General features: G+C 32.0%; 1 long non-coding RNA gene across 2 annotated transcripts; it reads right to left on the reverse strand.

The window, feature by feature from the left end:
* Positions 1–386: 386 nt before the first annotated feature.
* On the reverse strand, positions 387–14,451 carry LOC123544787 (uncharacterized). 2 transcript variants are annotated; one of them, XR_008370687.1, is made up of 7 exons: positions 13,558–14,451; positions 13,268–13,314; positions 12,300–12,371; positions 4,436–9,786; positions 2,672–2,860; positions 2,221–2,355; positions 387–1,823 (listed from the first exon to the last, which is right to left on the reverse strand). It is a non-coding gene; the product is annotated as an uncharacterized LOC123544787 (long non-coding RNA). The 2 variants fall into 2 exon arrangements; XR_008370686.1 differs by having other exon boundaries at positions 2,672–2,848; positions 13,558–14,360.
* Positions 14,452–14,940: the final 489 nt, after the last annotated feature.

Consider the following 14,940-nt stretch of genomic DNA (forward strand, 5'->3'; position numbering starts at 1 on the left):
TCCAACTTTACAATTTTACTGGGCCAATTCATTGATACTTAAATTCTCTAAAACTGCATAATCATGATATGAAAAAGCAGCCTATACATGTATACAGATAGACGGTCCTTCTTACATGATTATTGACTCACATAGTATTTAAAATTTTACGAGAGGACTTTTAAACCATGTTGAAACGTAATATTATACTTTCCAATTTAGGACAATTAAGTCCTAACAAAGAAATGTCACTGTTGTAACTTGTTTAAATCATTATTCTAATAATTACTCTTTGAAGTGTGAAAATCCGGTTTGGCACATTGCCTTATCAATGTGTTACTCTAAAGCATATAGATCATAAATTAAATTCATAATATAGTAGATATAATACAGACTGCTTTTGGGTTTGTACGTGTTTGTCCGTATGAATATAGATAAAGCAAATCCTTTATGAACAGCTTGAATGTCTTCATTGTTCGAAGACTTTGGATCGCTATCTAGTCGTAACTCTTTTCAGGCCGTCAAAATAGTAATTTGGAACTTTTGAATTTTTAACCACGCGAAATAAGAGTAACAGAAATCATATTGCGAACATCTATTTCAATGCGCACTGTTGATATTGATTGGAACTCAGTTCATTTCTTAGCTTTTCAATGTGTGTCGGGTCATAGCGGCTATTTACTAATATCTTCCCCTGACTACATTTACTTTTACATCCTCGGTCTTTTGTAGTTTTTCACTTGTGATATGGTCGATAGATACATCAATTTCAAGTAATTTGCTATAATTCATACATCAGTAATAAACGCTTTAGTATTTTATCTTGTTTATTTCGTTTTAATAACATCCGTTTCGTTATCGTCAAACTAATATTAGAAACAATATATATGCAAACTCAAAAACATATCCACCGGGATAACTTTTTGCCGCTCCTCTGCATTTAATCTCTTACGAACGCCTTCTCAAGGTAAGATTGAGTCATATGAAAGTTTATTTAACATTCACCTCTTTTTGTAAAAGTGACGTGACTAAATTCCGACTTATATTTCCATACAGCGTATGATTTAAATCTAAATAAATATTATTCACTACAAATGATGATAAAGCATTTGAAGAAAGGTGATATATTTACAATATTGACATTTTAATTGTCGTGTAAGCTTTGCAATGTGATTACGCATTGTATACGTATATAAACGTTTATTTGATATATACATCTCATGAATATACATCATAATACGTATTTATATGTCTGTTTATGTGGCACAACTGCTAATTTAACTGCATGTATCATTAAACAGTACAAGCAAACTTATCGGCTAAAAAGTCAATGGATTGTTTTAATAACTATCACTATATGGCATATTTAACAACACAGGATTTATAGTTTATTGCAAGTTAATAGAGTTTCCACTCTTACTTTCTATCCATAATATTATATTTTAATTGCCTTAAATGTTAAGATGACAGTTATTGCAATGTGACAAAAAAGATAGCATAATAAACTGGAAATTATAAACATAATGAACATGATGAAAGAAGTCGTAGAAATAGAAATTTGATGTTTTATCTGGAGACATACTATATCTATTTGTTTGTCTTTCATACCGTTAAATTTGAATTTATAACAATGTTTAAATCACAAGTTTTTGTTTTTGAGCTACAACATTTCTGTGGACCCATGATTGTACTTGTAGTTCAGTTGTCTCGGTGTCATGAACCTATCAACCATCTCGTCCGTGACTTGTTTCCGTCTTTGTCTAATTTCGCCGATTGTTTTCTTCAGAATCTCAATCAGTTTTTCTTTCAGAAACATCAGACTGAATTTCACCTGTATCGTATTTCTGACAAATATAGAAAAAGTAAGGCATCTTATTACTGTTGAATTGATGATCTACATTTTGCGTAGAAACGCATGGCCATTTCTTTCTATTGTTTCTATTCCGCCTATTGTTTTTCTTGATGAGGTTAACAATAGAAAGTTTAATTGCCACGTAATTTACCTTTTATAACTGTTATACTATCGATATATATGTTCAAACAAATATTACAGTTAGAAATAAGAATTGTTTGTTCTAAAATAAGAAAAAGTATAACTTTAAAAGACAATAATTATTGATAGGCATCATTTCGGCTTTAATTTTATCGTTTGTTGAATGACTTTATGTTTTATGATTTTATGATTACATAATAAAAATTTTCTGTTGATTTATACCAAGTGAAAATGTTTGGTTGTTTTACCTGTTCTAGTGTGTAAACCTCATCATCTTTCATGAAGAAGTATAGATAATGCCAAATGACATCAACTTAACTTTTTCTCAAACCCATGTCTTTTTTCTCACTTTCAGAGATTGGGTTTGGATTGTAGGCGCGTATCTGAAGAAATTTAAAAATCAAATCAAACCTACTTTAAAACTACTAGATACTTTCATTAATAAACTGTGTGAAAAGAAGCATAGAACGCAACCAAGCAATATAATAGCATACAGTGCAACCTCTGTAGAGCAACACCCCTTGGTAGATACAGATATTGATACAGAGGTTTGTTGTTCTGGAGAGGTAAATAAGAAAATAGATTTCAGCATAGGGAAATTCGGTAGTATTGCAATTAAAATGATCTCATGATTGTTGATGTTCATAATTGTCCTTTAATAAACATGACCTTATTTTGTAGAAAGTACTGAAGTTTTACCTTTCTTTCAATTGCTTCGTCTGTATCATTCAAACAAATGGACGGTTCATCCATACTGGAACTCATTTTAGATTGAACTCCTTGTTTTAAAGATGGAACAAATTTGCCGTGAATAAGAGCTGGCATTTTACAGTCCATTTTGGTGGCTACCTCTCTCGTCAAGACAAAGTAACAGTCCTAAAGGAGAAACTATATATAAAACCGATACACTTTCATATCTAACAAATATTCAGCATACAAAAACATTTATTTTGTATGAACCTCAATCGCTTCTTTTGACATGGTTGATAACTTGTATAAACGAGTGACGTTCTATGAGATATGATCCTATCCTCATTACTTTTATTTGTTATAATTGATCAAAAAAGTGTGTAAGATGCATCGATAGAATGCTTGAAAAAATACCATATAGAGGTGGTAAATAGTTCTACGCTGTATAAAAATTTAGTAATACTAGCATGGAACAGTCAGCTGAATGGGCCGTCCTTTGTACCACTGTGAAGCTGTGAAAAGTACAAACATGTATGTTTATGTGTTTAAACAAAAGACAAACTAGTGCTGCAGTATTTCTTTTTTATTAATTTCTTGTACTCCTTTTAGATTGTACTTTATTGAAATTAATAAATGTGATTTGAAAATCATGCATCATCGCATGATATTAAATTGACATAAAGTCAATTTCAAAATTGCTGTAAATAAAGAAGTGCCATATTTATCAACGCTTAAAACAATTAGTCACAAACTTAAAACAGTAATTGTTAACTCAAGCCAATAAAATACAGTTTTAGTTTTAATTTTAATGTCTTCTAAGCTTTAAGTTTATAAAGTTTAAGTTAAAAAGCGTTGAGAGATCTGAAAAAATCCTTATTTTTCCTTATATTTTTCATTTGCCGATAAAATCATATTTATCGCACGCTATATATAAGTGTATATTTTAAAGGCACTGGCCTCCAGATTTTGGCTAAAATTGTATTTCTTTAAAATTGAAGTTTAGTCATTTTATGAACATCAGAACATGAGTTTCGTTTCTAAACTATCTTAAAATACCAAATCAAGAAAAAAAGATAGCCGAGTCGGTAATCGAACCCGGTCTTTACCACCACGGAGAAATATGTATCTAACGACCATTAAATGTAGATATATATAAATAAGGCAGTTTACCTAGAGTAAAGCGCACAAAAACGCTTCGATTTTCAGTGTAAAATTAGTAATAACAAATTCTAATGTTTTTTCACAACATATAGTCCCTCAGTAATTAAGCTTCAAAGCTGTCTTTAGAAATAAAGCATTAATTTCCTGATACCTAAACTCTTCTTTTTTGCAGAAGATCTGGAGGCCAGTGCCTTTAAAAGCCATGTAATTGCCAGATAGTGCACCTTTATGACATTCAATGTATTTGACGGTACCACGTTTGTACCTCTACATGTTTATACAGCACAGAGATGTGGGTCATTTTAAAGGCTCATAAAGCCTTTTTTTTAAAATATAGCTGCCACATTTTCTGTTATGATTTTCTAAACATATAATGCTGCAAAACATCTATTTTGATAGTTTCATCTGTTTTAAACACAAAATGTACACCTTTAAACTTTTATGGTTAAATTGAACCTTTCCACTGATGTATCGTGCATACCATTCTGATCAATTATAACAGAATCATGAAAGTAGTAAAATATATTAAAACACTCCTCGTTTATAATAACGAAAATGCGTTTGAAAATATACATAACTTTAGTTACGACGTTACGGATTATTTGCACTCACCTGATCTATGGCACATGGTACCAAGCATGGCACATCTCTCTTGCCGTAGAATATGTGAGGGAAAGAAGAGCTGAAACAAGGAGCAGCCTGTATTGCTGGAAAAATTATTTTTCCGATGTTACCTTCGTCCTTAAAATCAAAGACGCTTTTCATCATTGACACCCTGATACGCTTCTGGACTCGGCATATGTTTTTGTGATACTCAGGGCTGCAACCCAAAAAAACGTAAAACAAATTTGGGTGAATCAGATCATCGTTAAATATTTACAGTGACTTTCCTTAGATAAAGCTATACATGTATTCAACTGATATTTACAGAATTTCGATGCAACTTGTGACTCCAATGGCGGAACATTTCAGAAGTCTCGATTGAGTCACGTCACGTTGTCATTTAAAGTACGAACATTTTCTCCAAAGTTCCAATGTTTGCTATTTTAACTGTTGCCTTTAGTTGACCTAGAAACGTTGTTTCAGAGATCTTTTACTTTAAAACATTCAACGTTGAATCAAATAAATCAATTTTACAGAAAGAAAAACAACTTAGCTGTACATAAAAGGACCAAATCATGATTATGTAGTTAACAACAATATATAAAACACATTGAGTTGTCTGCGCGCATGATAGCTTTGGGCCACCCATTAAACAGCCAAATTAACAATTTATTGCTTAATAGCAGTCAGAACATATTGCTCGAATTTAAGATATTCAGAGTAATGCGCTTACTCATTTCATTTAACTAATTTCTTTATAGTTTCTATTGATATGCTTTCTTAACAATTTTTCAAGTCCTCGGAAAAATACTTTTCATCATCAGACATCTGTATCACAAGAGGAACATCAAATGTTTCTTGTAGCCACCTGAAATAAAACATATTGTAACGTTTTAGTAGTATTCATTTGGATAAACGTAGGTTAGAAGTCAACATGTGAGGACGTTATCTGGCTACCTTAAAGAAGTTTGATAGTTCTACTCATGTCTGAAACAATAGCTTAATGGGCACCTAGAATCGTCTTCTACCATAACAAGTTGAAAAGCCGCAATATGACCTTAATAAAGTAGTGTCATAGTAACTGGAACCCAATAAAAACAAACAGAAAACAAACTTCTTTGTTTGTGTAAATTTCAATTATTTTGACCCCACTCATGTTTTAACAAAAGTAGGTCTTATAGACCATTTCAATAACCGTACAGTTATCCAATTAAACAAAGCAAACACGCATATAAGGAACTATTACTTAAATGCCTGGAAGGAAAATGTTATAACGGTACCTAAATTACGAGCTTACAGACTGTTTAAAACTGAATTTAAAAAAAACAATATGTAGATTTAAATTTAAAACGTAATGAACGATCTCTTCTTGCACAGTTAAGGTGTGGCATTTTACCAATTCGAGTAGAGACTGAGCGATATATAGGAGAACGCATCGAGCAAAGACTCTGTAAAATGTGTGATACGGGACTAATTGAAGACGAAATCCATTTTGTTATCAACTGTACCTTTTACAACAATTTAAGGTTGCAATACTTTAATGACATTGTTTGTTTGTTTGTTTTGGGTTTAACGCCGTTTTTCAACATTATTTCAGTCATGTAACGGCGGGCAGCTAACCTAACCAGTGTTCCTGGATTCTGTACCAGTACAAACCTGTTCTCCGCAAGTAACTGCCAACTTCCCCACATGAATCAGAGGTGGAGGACTAATGATTTCAGACACAATGTCGTTTATCAAATAGTCACGGAGAACATACGCCCCGCCCGAGGATCGAACGCACGACCCCGCGATCCGTAGACCGACGCTCTACCTACTGAGCTAAGCGGGCGGGCTTTTAATGACATTGCTTTAGGGGATATTTACATAAGTATGAGCGACTCTGAGAAACTTGTATATCCTGTGAACATTTACCCAAGAAGATTAGCTAAGTTCTTAATGGATGCATATTTAAAGCGTAAAAATTGTCTGTTTCACTGATAATTCGTGTTCTATTTTTGTGTATTAAATGTGAAACATTTCTTTTATATGTATGACGAAAGATGTTCTCGTTACACTTTGAATTGTTTTTATTTATTATTATAACATGATAATATAATAACATGATAAGACTGCGTCAAATTGTAGTTGCTACAAATGTATTGATAACTCTGTTCACACTACATCTTTATATATGTTAAAATATGAGGTGACTTATAGGCCCACAGGGCCGGGTGCAAATAATTTGTTATATGAAAATTGTATTATTTATGTGTAAATTGCACGTGTCACATTAATAAATAAACATTTACTTGTAGCAATTGATCTAGGTATTAACGATTGCCAGTTAGAAAGATTTTCACTAACTGTATCACATTTGTTATATTTCTGTATCTATCATTGAGAAATCTGGTCTCAAAACAGGACTGAAAGGTATTCTAGTTTTGAAAATAGGACATGATATTCCAGATGTACCAGTTAATGTGTATTCTTTAATAGTGGTAATTTACTTCGAGAACACGAAGGGAATAAGATGTCCAATATGCATGGCTTCTGAAGAAGGTCCTCTACTTGTGTACAAATAAAACCTTTCCCCTTTCTCGTATGAGTCCAAAATTTTCTCCATATCTCTAAAATATGTTAAGTAAAGTGATCTGCTTTTGCAGTAGCTTATCAAACTGAATATGATATTCACATAAATATCAAATGTATTAGAGGGTGAAATCGGCTATTGTGGGACCAAGACATACAATTTCTCAGGTTCACAGTATCCGCTGTCATTTTCAAGTGCACGAGATATTTATTTTACTAGAACGAAACAAACAAATTCCAGAATGAAAAAGATGCTTATGAAAACATTAAATATATTTCCACTCTGGTAGGGTGATGTCGCATATATGCCAATATCGGCAAAAATAATAATATCTATTTAAGGTTATGGGTTGATACTGCATATGCGACATAATTGAAATTAGTTATTGTAACTCAGTTTTTTCATGTGTTAATTATATACACACTTTACAATACCAGTTGTTTCTATTGATTTAATAATTATTTCTTTAACAAGATAAGCATACCTATGTGAAAAAAAAATATGTCCCTATTCAGGAAGGTGTTGACAGGTCCGTCGTTTTTTTCCCGTACTATTTCTATTCTTCTAAGATTCTCATCAACTTTGTTTTCTTAACATGAAAACAAATGAACGTTATCATTTTCCAAAAAGACTGTCTCTGACAAGACAAATAGTAACATTTGCAATGATATGAAACAATATTTTTGCATTTATCAATTCGTTTTCAGAGTAATTAAAATTTTAATCATCTGACAATTCACGTAGTTTGTATGAATTTATCAAAAATTAATTATACATAACTCCAAAAATACTCTACAAAGGGCTTTCTTTCTACTACGTTTAAATGGCATCAATATAATCAATGTGATATAAACTAAACTAACTGATCATTTTTTTTTTGTATTTAAATCCCCTTTTGCTTTTACTTTTTGCCATAAAGGGTGTAACTGTATCTATTTCGTCTTCTGACGAACAACTGTCAGCAACTGGCTTAAACCTCTCTAGTTCGTCCTCAGCCATTATTTACAAATATGACTGAAAGCAACACCACAGTAAGCTTTTTAACAGGGAAGTGAAATGCTTCGCTCGTACTATTCATTACTTCGATTTACAACGTATGAAAGTTTAATCAGCCAATCTTAAGATCTAACGATCTTAAATACTATTTTACCCATACATGAAAGATTGTAAAAAAAAATCAAATGTACGGTTAGATCGTGCCTCGACATGTAATATCTCAGGTGAACATTGATACATTGTATATTATCTATGCTCATTGTTATTGATCTGGAGACTGCGATTATTTTTTTGGCAAATACTCTAAACTCCTACCACAAAATGCAATAGAATTCAGATCTGATGAAAGAATATTTATTCTATGCTATATTTGTCATGTCAATATAGTTTTCAAGGGCACGTTACACATAATAACAATGATAACAATAATAATAGTAGTAGATTTCAATGCTAGGTGAAAGCTCAGGGGGATCCGCTTCAGCTAAATAGGTTATACTGCCTCATTCTATTTATTTCAAGATGTGTAATGCATCAATTATTTCCCACAATTACAGGACAATATCAGAAGAATACAAAATGCATAATTGAAAATGGCAACATCACAAGCTGCTCGTTTTCTTTTTGTTTTTGTTTTTTTTTTAACATATTGTTTTGGCAGCTAGATAAACTGATCTTCAATAAGTACTGTATACTTAATAATAGTTTCTAACTTAGTTTGAATTCGATAAAAACCTACGAGTAATCAAATCTAATGTTATTTTCATTACTGTGTTTTCCTAATATAAGTTTTCTATTTACAACATGCAAATTAGATTGTATTTGTTAGACAAACAGAATTTTGATACATATTGTCACCATAAGTTGTGAACTAACGTGTTATATTTCGAGCTGACATTGACGTTGTCCGAGGACTTAAACAAAAGGTCGAAACAAGTTCTTTTTTTCAAAATCGCTGTACCTAATGATAGCTGAAAGATGAGAAGGATTGATACTAAACTCGAAACAGCTGGATACGTTGTGAAAATGTTGGAGATTTAAAAAGGGACTAGTTTATTTCCGTATAGCTGAATAAAATTGTTGTCAATTGTGCAAATGGTGATTAAATTTACCTTTGCACTATGATCATCCCTTCTCTGATAAATTTGTCTAGTCTGGATAAAGAACCTTCTATACTTTAAGCAATAAATCGGTGGCACTTCTTATCAAACTGATTCGTTTGTTGTATGTCAAACAGATAAAACACTGACATAACTTTGATCTTTCATCCCTAGTATGTTTTATTTTTACTCTTAAATACACTGCTTATAAAATGACTTGAAGTGCAGTCAATGAACAATAAAACATTGTGAAAATAAAAGCACACTGTCAGGTACTTCAAAAATAGCAAAACAGACCCTCTGATATTACAGATTTCCGTGTTTGTAAACAGAATATTTGCAGTTTATTTGCATTAAATTGGTACTTAAATTTAACTACATATCCCTTACCGCGAATTTAATATCTATGTAGAGATTTGGATATAAAACTGTCAGATTTTTATTGTGCAATTAATGTATATTTATGGTGATACAAGTGCAAAAGAATGAAAAGTCACCAACTAACTAACTAAATTCAAAATGTCCTTAACAACGGACGAATCTTAATCTGAAATAGTTTTATATTGTAATGTATGTTGTTATCAACTATCATTTTGATTACTGGGCGTGCTGTGGGAATAAAACTGTTTTGGGGTTACAGCCTTGTTCATCACTGTCAGTAGTATCGGTACTTTTGAGATGAAGATCGCTGTTATCTGAAATACAATTTTAATCTATTACTAGGCTGAATATTAAAAAATGTTAATATCGTAAATCATAACTGAAACCAGAATAAAGTGACACTTTTTCCATAAATTAAGTTGAATGTTTAACGCTTAAAACGACTTTTTACATTAAAAATATTTCTAGATTTATACTAATATAACTTGTTTTGTACTTTACAGTTTTATATTTGTATGTATTTGATTTAATGCTTGTATTAAATGTGATGTATACATGTGTGAATATATATATATATATATATATATATATATATATATATATATATATATATATATATATAAACAATACAATATGATTAAACTTTACAGTTTTATAAGATCATACTTCATCACATCAGCCAAAATATGAAATGTTACTCCTGTTATGAACATCATGTATGGTTACGACTCAGACGCGTCGACCTTAATTGAAAGAGTAATTCTGATTCTAGAATTTTGAACTGAGGTGGTCTGTGTTCTTCGAACGTACATTTTCCTATTTGCTGTTTGTCTTTGTTCCAAAACACTAATCTCAAACTGTATCAATGAACTCTTATCTTGTTAACGCCGAGGACTTCGATGAAAGGACTGGAACCCATATAAAGATGATGGAGTCATGCAATAGGGCAGCAATGGAAAAAAGTTTTTGTATATGTATTAGCCGTAATGGCGGCCGCGAGTCAAAGTGGTAAAACTTGATGACATTATTCTACATATTTTTTCCTTTTAATCACGTTATCAATATTCAACAAATACGGAAGAAAATTGTATTAATGCTTGTGCTTTGCGCCATAATCTGAAAATACGAATAAATCACTGATGTCCATTCAGATAAAAAGTGCAATAATTCACTCTACAATGATATAAAAAAAATAATTATTTCGTTTTTTTTTTAAATAACTATTATTATGTTCAGTGTATAATCACCGGTTAGTCATAATCAAAAACTAATTCTTACGTTCTTGAAAGGCAGAAATAGGAAACTTAAGTTACGAGTCAGAGAAATAGATTGATTCTTGCATCGTTGATAAATTTAAAAACAAGCGTTGCACAGAGGTATTTAAAAATGACCCCTTTTGGGACCAAAACCAAAGAGCCAGGAACTCACGAAAGCTTTTTTGGTAAATTATGAAGTCGATATCGTTTAAAAATAAATGTATTGATCTTTATCCTTTCATAAAATCCATGTTTATGTCGACCAATATTTTTCCTATTTCTAAGGTTGCAATATCTGTTGATACGTTTTATGTAAGAGAGATATTTTACTTGCCTCTCTTATTGGTATGTCGTCTGCATGTAGCGCATGCAATGAAACCCATGAGAAAAATTGCTAACAGCAAAGCTACTCCAATCCTGAAAATGCTTTGTATATTAGTAATTGCATTACGAATGATTGTAAAATTTATTAGAATGCTCATATAATGTATAGCACGCAACCAAGTAAAACAATATTACACTCTGTTGGATTTGAGGTAAAAGAATGTGAAACACTTCTCATACCCCGTAGCAAAATGCCCAACTTTATAGTGATGCTTCACTGGAATATCACGCCGTAGACACGTGGCATGATACCCAACCCAGTCACATTATACTGACACCAGGCTGACCAGTCCTAGCACTATCCTCTTAATGCTGAGCGCCAAGCAACGTAGCTACTAGTACCATTTTTACGTCTTTGGTATGACGCGGCCGGTATTCGAACCCACGATCTCCCGCACTCGAAGCGGACACTCTACCACTAGGCTACCGAGGCGGTTACCGGTGTCATTTGAGAAGGTGTTGTCGTGATCGCAGTAGAGCTCGATCCCCCGACACTCGGACTTAGATGTCTACATCTTAACAACTAGACTTCCGCTCCAAACTGGGAAGACTTTCAACAATAAGTGTTACAAAATAAACCCATCAGTGTTTTATTCCTTTTGTCGTCTTATGTTTTATCTCAAATAGAACACGTAAAATATATTTACGTTCTTAAGGATGACTACCCGTAATAGGCTTCAATTTCACCAGAAGCGTACATATAACTTGATACTTTAAGCTTTGAAAATGTCAAACGATAGAAATAAGGTGCATATTGACAAGTTATATAGCGACAGAAGTTCTCAAAAATTTCCTTTAGATTACCTTCCTTGATAATTTTGGTTTTTCATGAGTTATCTCCCCTGAAAACTAGAAAAATATAATTTTCTCCTTTTCCCTGCGGGGAATTTTAGATTTCTTTTTGATATTTGTATCAGAATCATATAATGCAGCTTTCTACCGCAGAATTTTCTCGAAACTCAAGCTCAGATTCTCATAATCGAAGAAATTATATATTTCCTATAGGCATCAATGTTAACTTCAATACTGATTATCTCCCCAAAAAATGATAAAATTCGAAAAATCTCTCGGTGAAATGTTTTTAATTTTGAATGTCTTTAAAGTGACCAAATTTCATTTAAATATAACCACCCAGTTACAAGATATGAAATATGGCTATTACACCATGTTATCCTTAATAAACTTACCAGAAGAGAGGGTTACCGGTGATATCAATGTCGCAACACTGATCTCCACAGCATATTTCATTGCTGCTGCATCTGTAAGGTATTCATTTATATTTTTGTATTATTGTTCACATCAGGCAAAGATAGTTGTGGTTAAAAGAAAGATAGTTACAAAATATTCGAAACATTATACAACAATGATATAAAAATCACTTTATAAGTTATATAGACTAGCTCCTAGACTATGATGCATTTTTTTTTCAAAATTGGGAATGTAGCCCGTCTTTATCCTATGCCCAATATCATATGATACAACAATCATTATTACATAAAATATAAGACAAATAACAAAAGTTTTAATTTTGTGATAAATGCTTTATTGTCTGTCTAGTGGCAAGTCTGGTTATATAAATAGTCTGTCTTTCTAAACAATACGGGTATGTATTTTCTCAAATACATCCAGACAATATTTTCTATAGTTTATGCGATTATTCCAAATAAATGGAAACGTTTTCTTTTTATAAAAATAAAGTAACATGCAAGAAAGCCGTTATTTGACAATGTATGAAATCAGAGTGTGATGACATCCGAGTTGTAACAAAATGTACAATGCAGTTTTTACCCAGTCACCATAGAAACATTGAAGCTTAAATTAACGGTAGTTTAAAAAAGGCCGCCGATGTTCTAATATTTTAGTCCTCTAAATCCTCTAAAAGAAACGCTAATTTAAAAGCAGTGTACGAATGAATGTATCCAGAACATACATTGCACAGTACACCAAAATGATAACGACGTGCTATTGGGTGTGAGAGATAATGTTGAACATATTACTTCCTTATTTCACGATTTAGTCATACGATTCTGCCATTATTTTGCTTAGTTGATTTCTATGCATCCTGACAAAGAGTGTTACAATTTTTATCAAATAAATAAATAAATAAATTTGACAATTAACATAGCGCCAAGAGTTTGTCACATAATAAACTTACTTAAACTGTGTTTCATTATATCCATCGAACTGGTGTATGCATGTAATCTGTAATAGAAAAAACCGATTGTTTTCCATCATTTAAACACACAAAGAAATTTACATTTCTGCCATCAGGTTTTAATATCCCAGACCAGAAACCTGTGGCATTGTTTATTCTAAGACCAAAACACATTCGCTTATATACGTATCTACACTGTATTGATATTTACTGATATTATTTATTATTTTCTGTAAAGTTAAAGAATCATTGAAATAAGTTTAATTAACTTTAGAGTAATAAAGTATTACCTGAATAGTTCCAGCGCTGTCGATAATATACATGTTACGTATTGCTTTTTTATTTTATAATTTCTTGTATGATAAAAGACCGCTTGATTTACATCAAGTTACACACTATTGTCTTCGTTGTTGACGAGTCCAAGAGGTGTTCAAGTAATGTAAGTAAATTCGAGTTTTTATAGTCATGCGTTTAATTCATAAATAGCTTTACCAAATATTTACGGATGAAAGAAAACATGTTCTGAAAACAGTATGCGTCCAGAATCCATTGTCTTACAACACCCTAGGTTTAATCAAATGAATATTACTTGTTTAAAGAACTATTTTACCTTATTTAGTTACACGGTATCTACAATATGTATTATATTTGATTTGTGGTAAACCAGCTTGGTATTTTTAGACATTATTCTACGCAGTTAATCAAGAAGGTGACGGTTTATGTCGAAATCTGCATTTTGAAAATGAACAGATACAGCAGTACACGCAAAAGATATACTGCTTTCGCATTAGTTGATGTATTTTGAATCCTGTAATCTAAGCTGATCTTAAAGGTGGAGCCTTGCATCCCGATATTTGATAACCCGGCTGTTGTTAATGCAAACACTTATAACATCCAGATGACTCAACTGAATCCCAGTCTGCTATAAATTTGCTTGGTAGCTTTTTATTTTGCTAACTGATTTTCTTTGTGTTATTGTGATCTATTCTTGTAGGTAGTACTTTCCCATTAACTGAGGAGAGCGGTTCTATCAGTAAAATACCTTTTCAGGCAATTGCAAGATGAACGATGTATATGTTCAAGAACAAACTTTAAAAGCTACAAAAATGTGCTATAACCAACAAAAATAAAAGCATAAGTCTATATTGAAAACCAGTAACCTTAAATTATGTGTAAACATGTAAAATTTTAATGACCTAGGTAGGTGGGTGAAAACGTAGGTAGGCCGGTCAGCCGGTCGGTCGGTCGATAGTTAGGTAGGAATGTAGGTTTTGAGTAAATATGCACGTGCTGAACCAGAGCTGTTTGGAAATGTAAATTATTATAAAGTTCACCCATAAAATGTGACTATGTAATTTTCATCTCGTCCTTTTACTACAAAAAGCAAATCTGGTAAAAGTTTGCAGATTTTTTTATCTGTTAGCAGCTGCAATAAAGAGACAATTCAAACAAATACTAAAATACAGGAAATTTAGGGCGAAACATGTGAACTAAATTTCTATATGTCATTTTGGATAAGTAGGTTGAGGCATACAAATTTATCGATAATTCAGGAAAATTTATGAAACGAGAAAATGAGATTGTCTTTAAAATATTTGAATTCTCTCATTTTTAAGAGGACAAAATAATTCGTTCTCAGGTGAGTGAAAAGAAGCACGAATGACAAAAACAGT

This window comes from Mercenaria mercenaria, chromosome 1 (genome assembly GCF_021730395.1).
Source record: "Mercenaria mercenaria strain notata chromosome 1, MADL_Memer_1, whole genome shotgun sequence".
Taxonomy (NCBI): domain Eukaryota; kingdom Metazoa; phylum Mollusca; class Bivalvia; order Venerida; family Veneridae; genus Mercenaria; species Mercenaria mercenaria.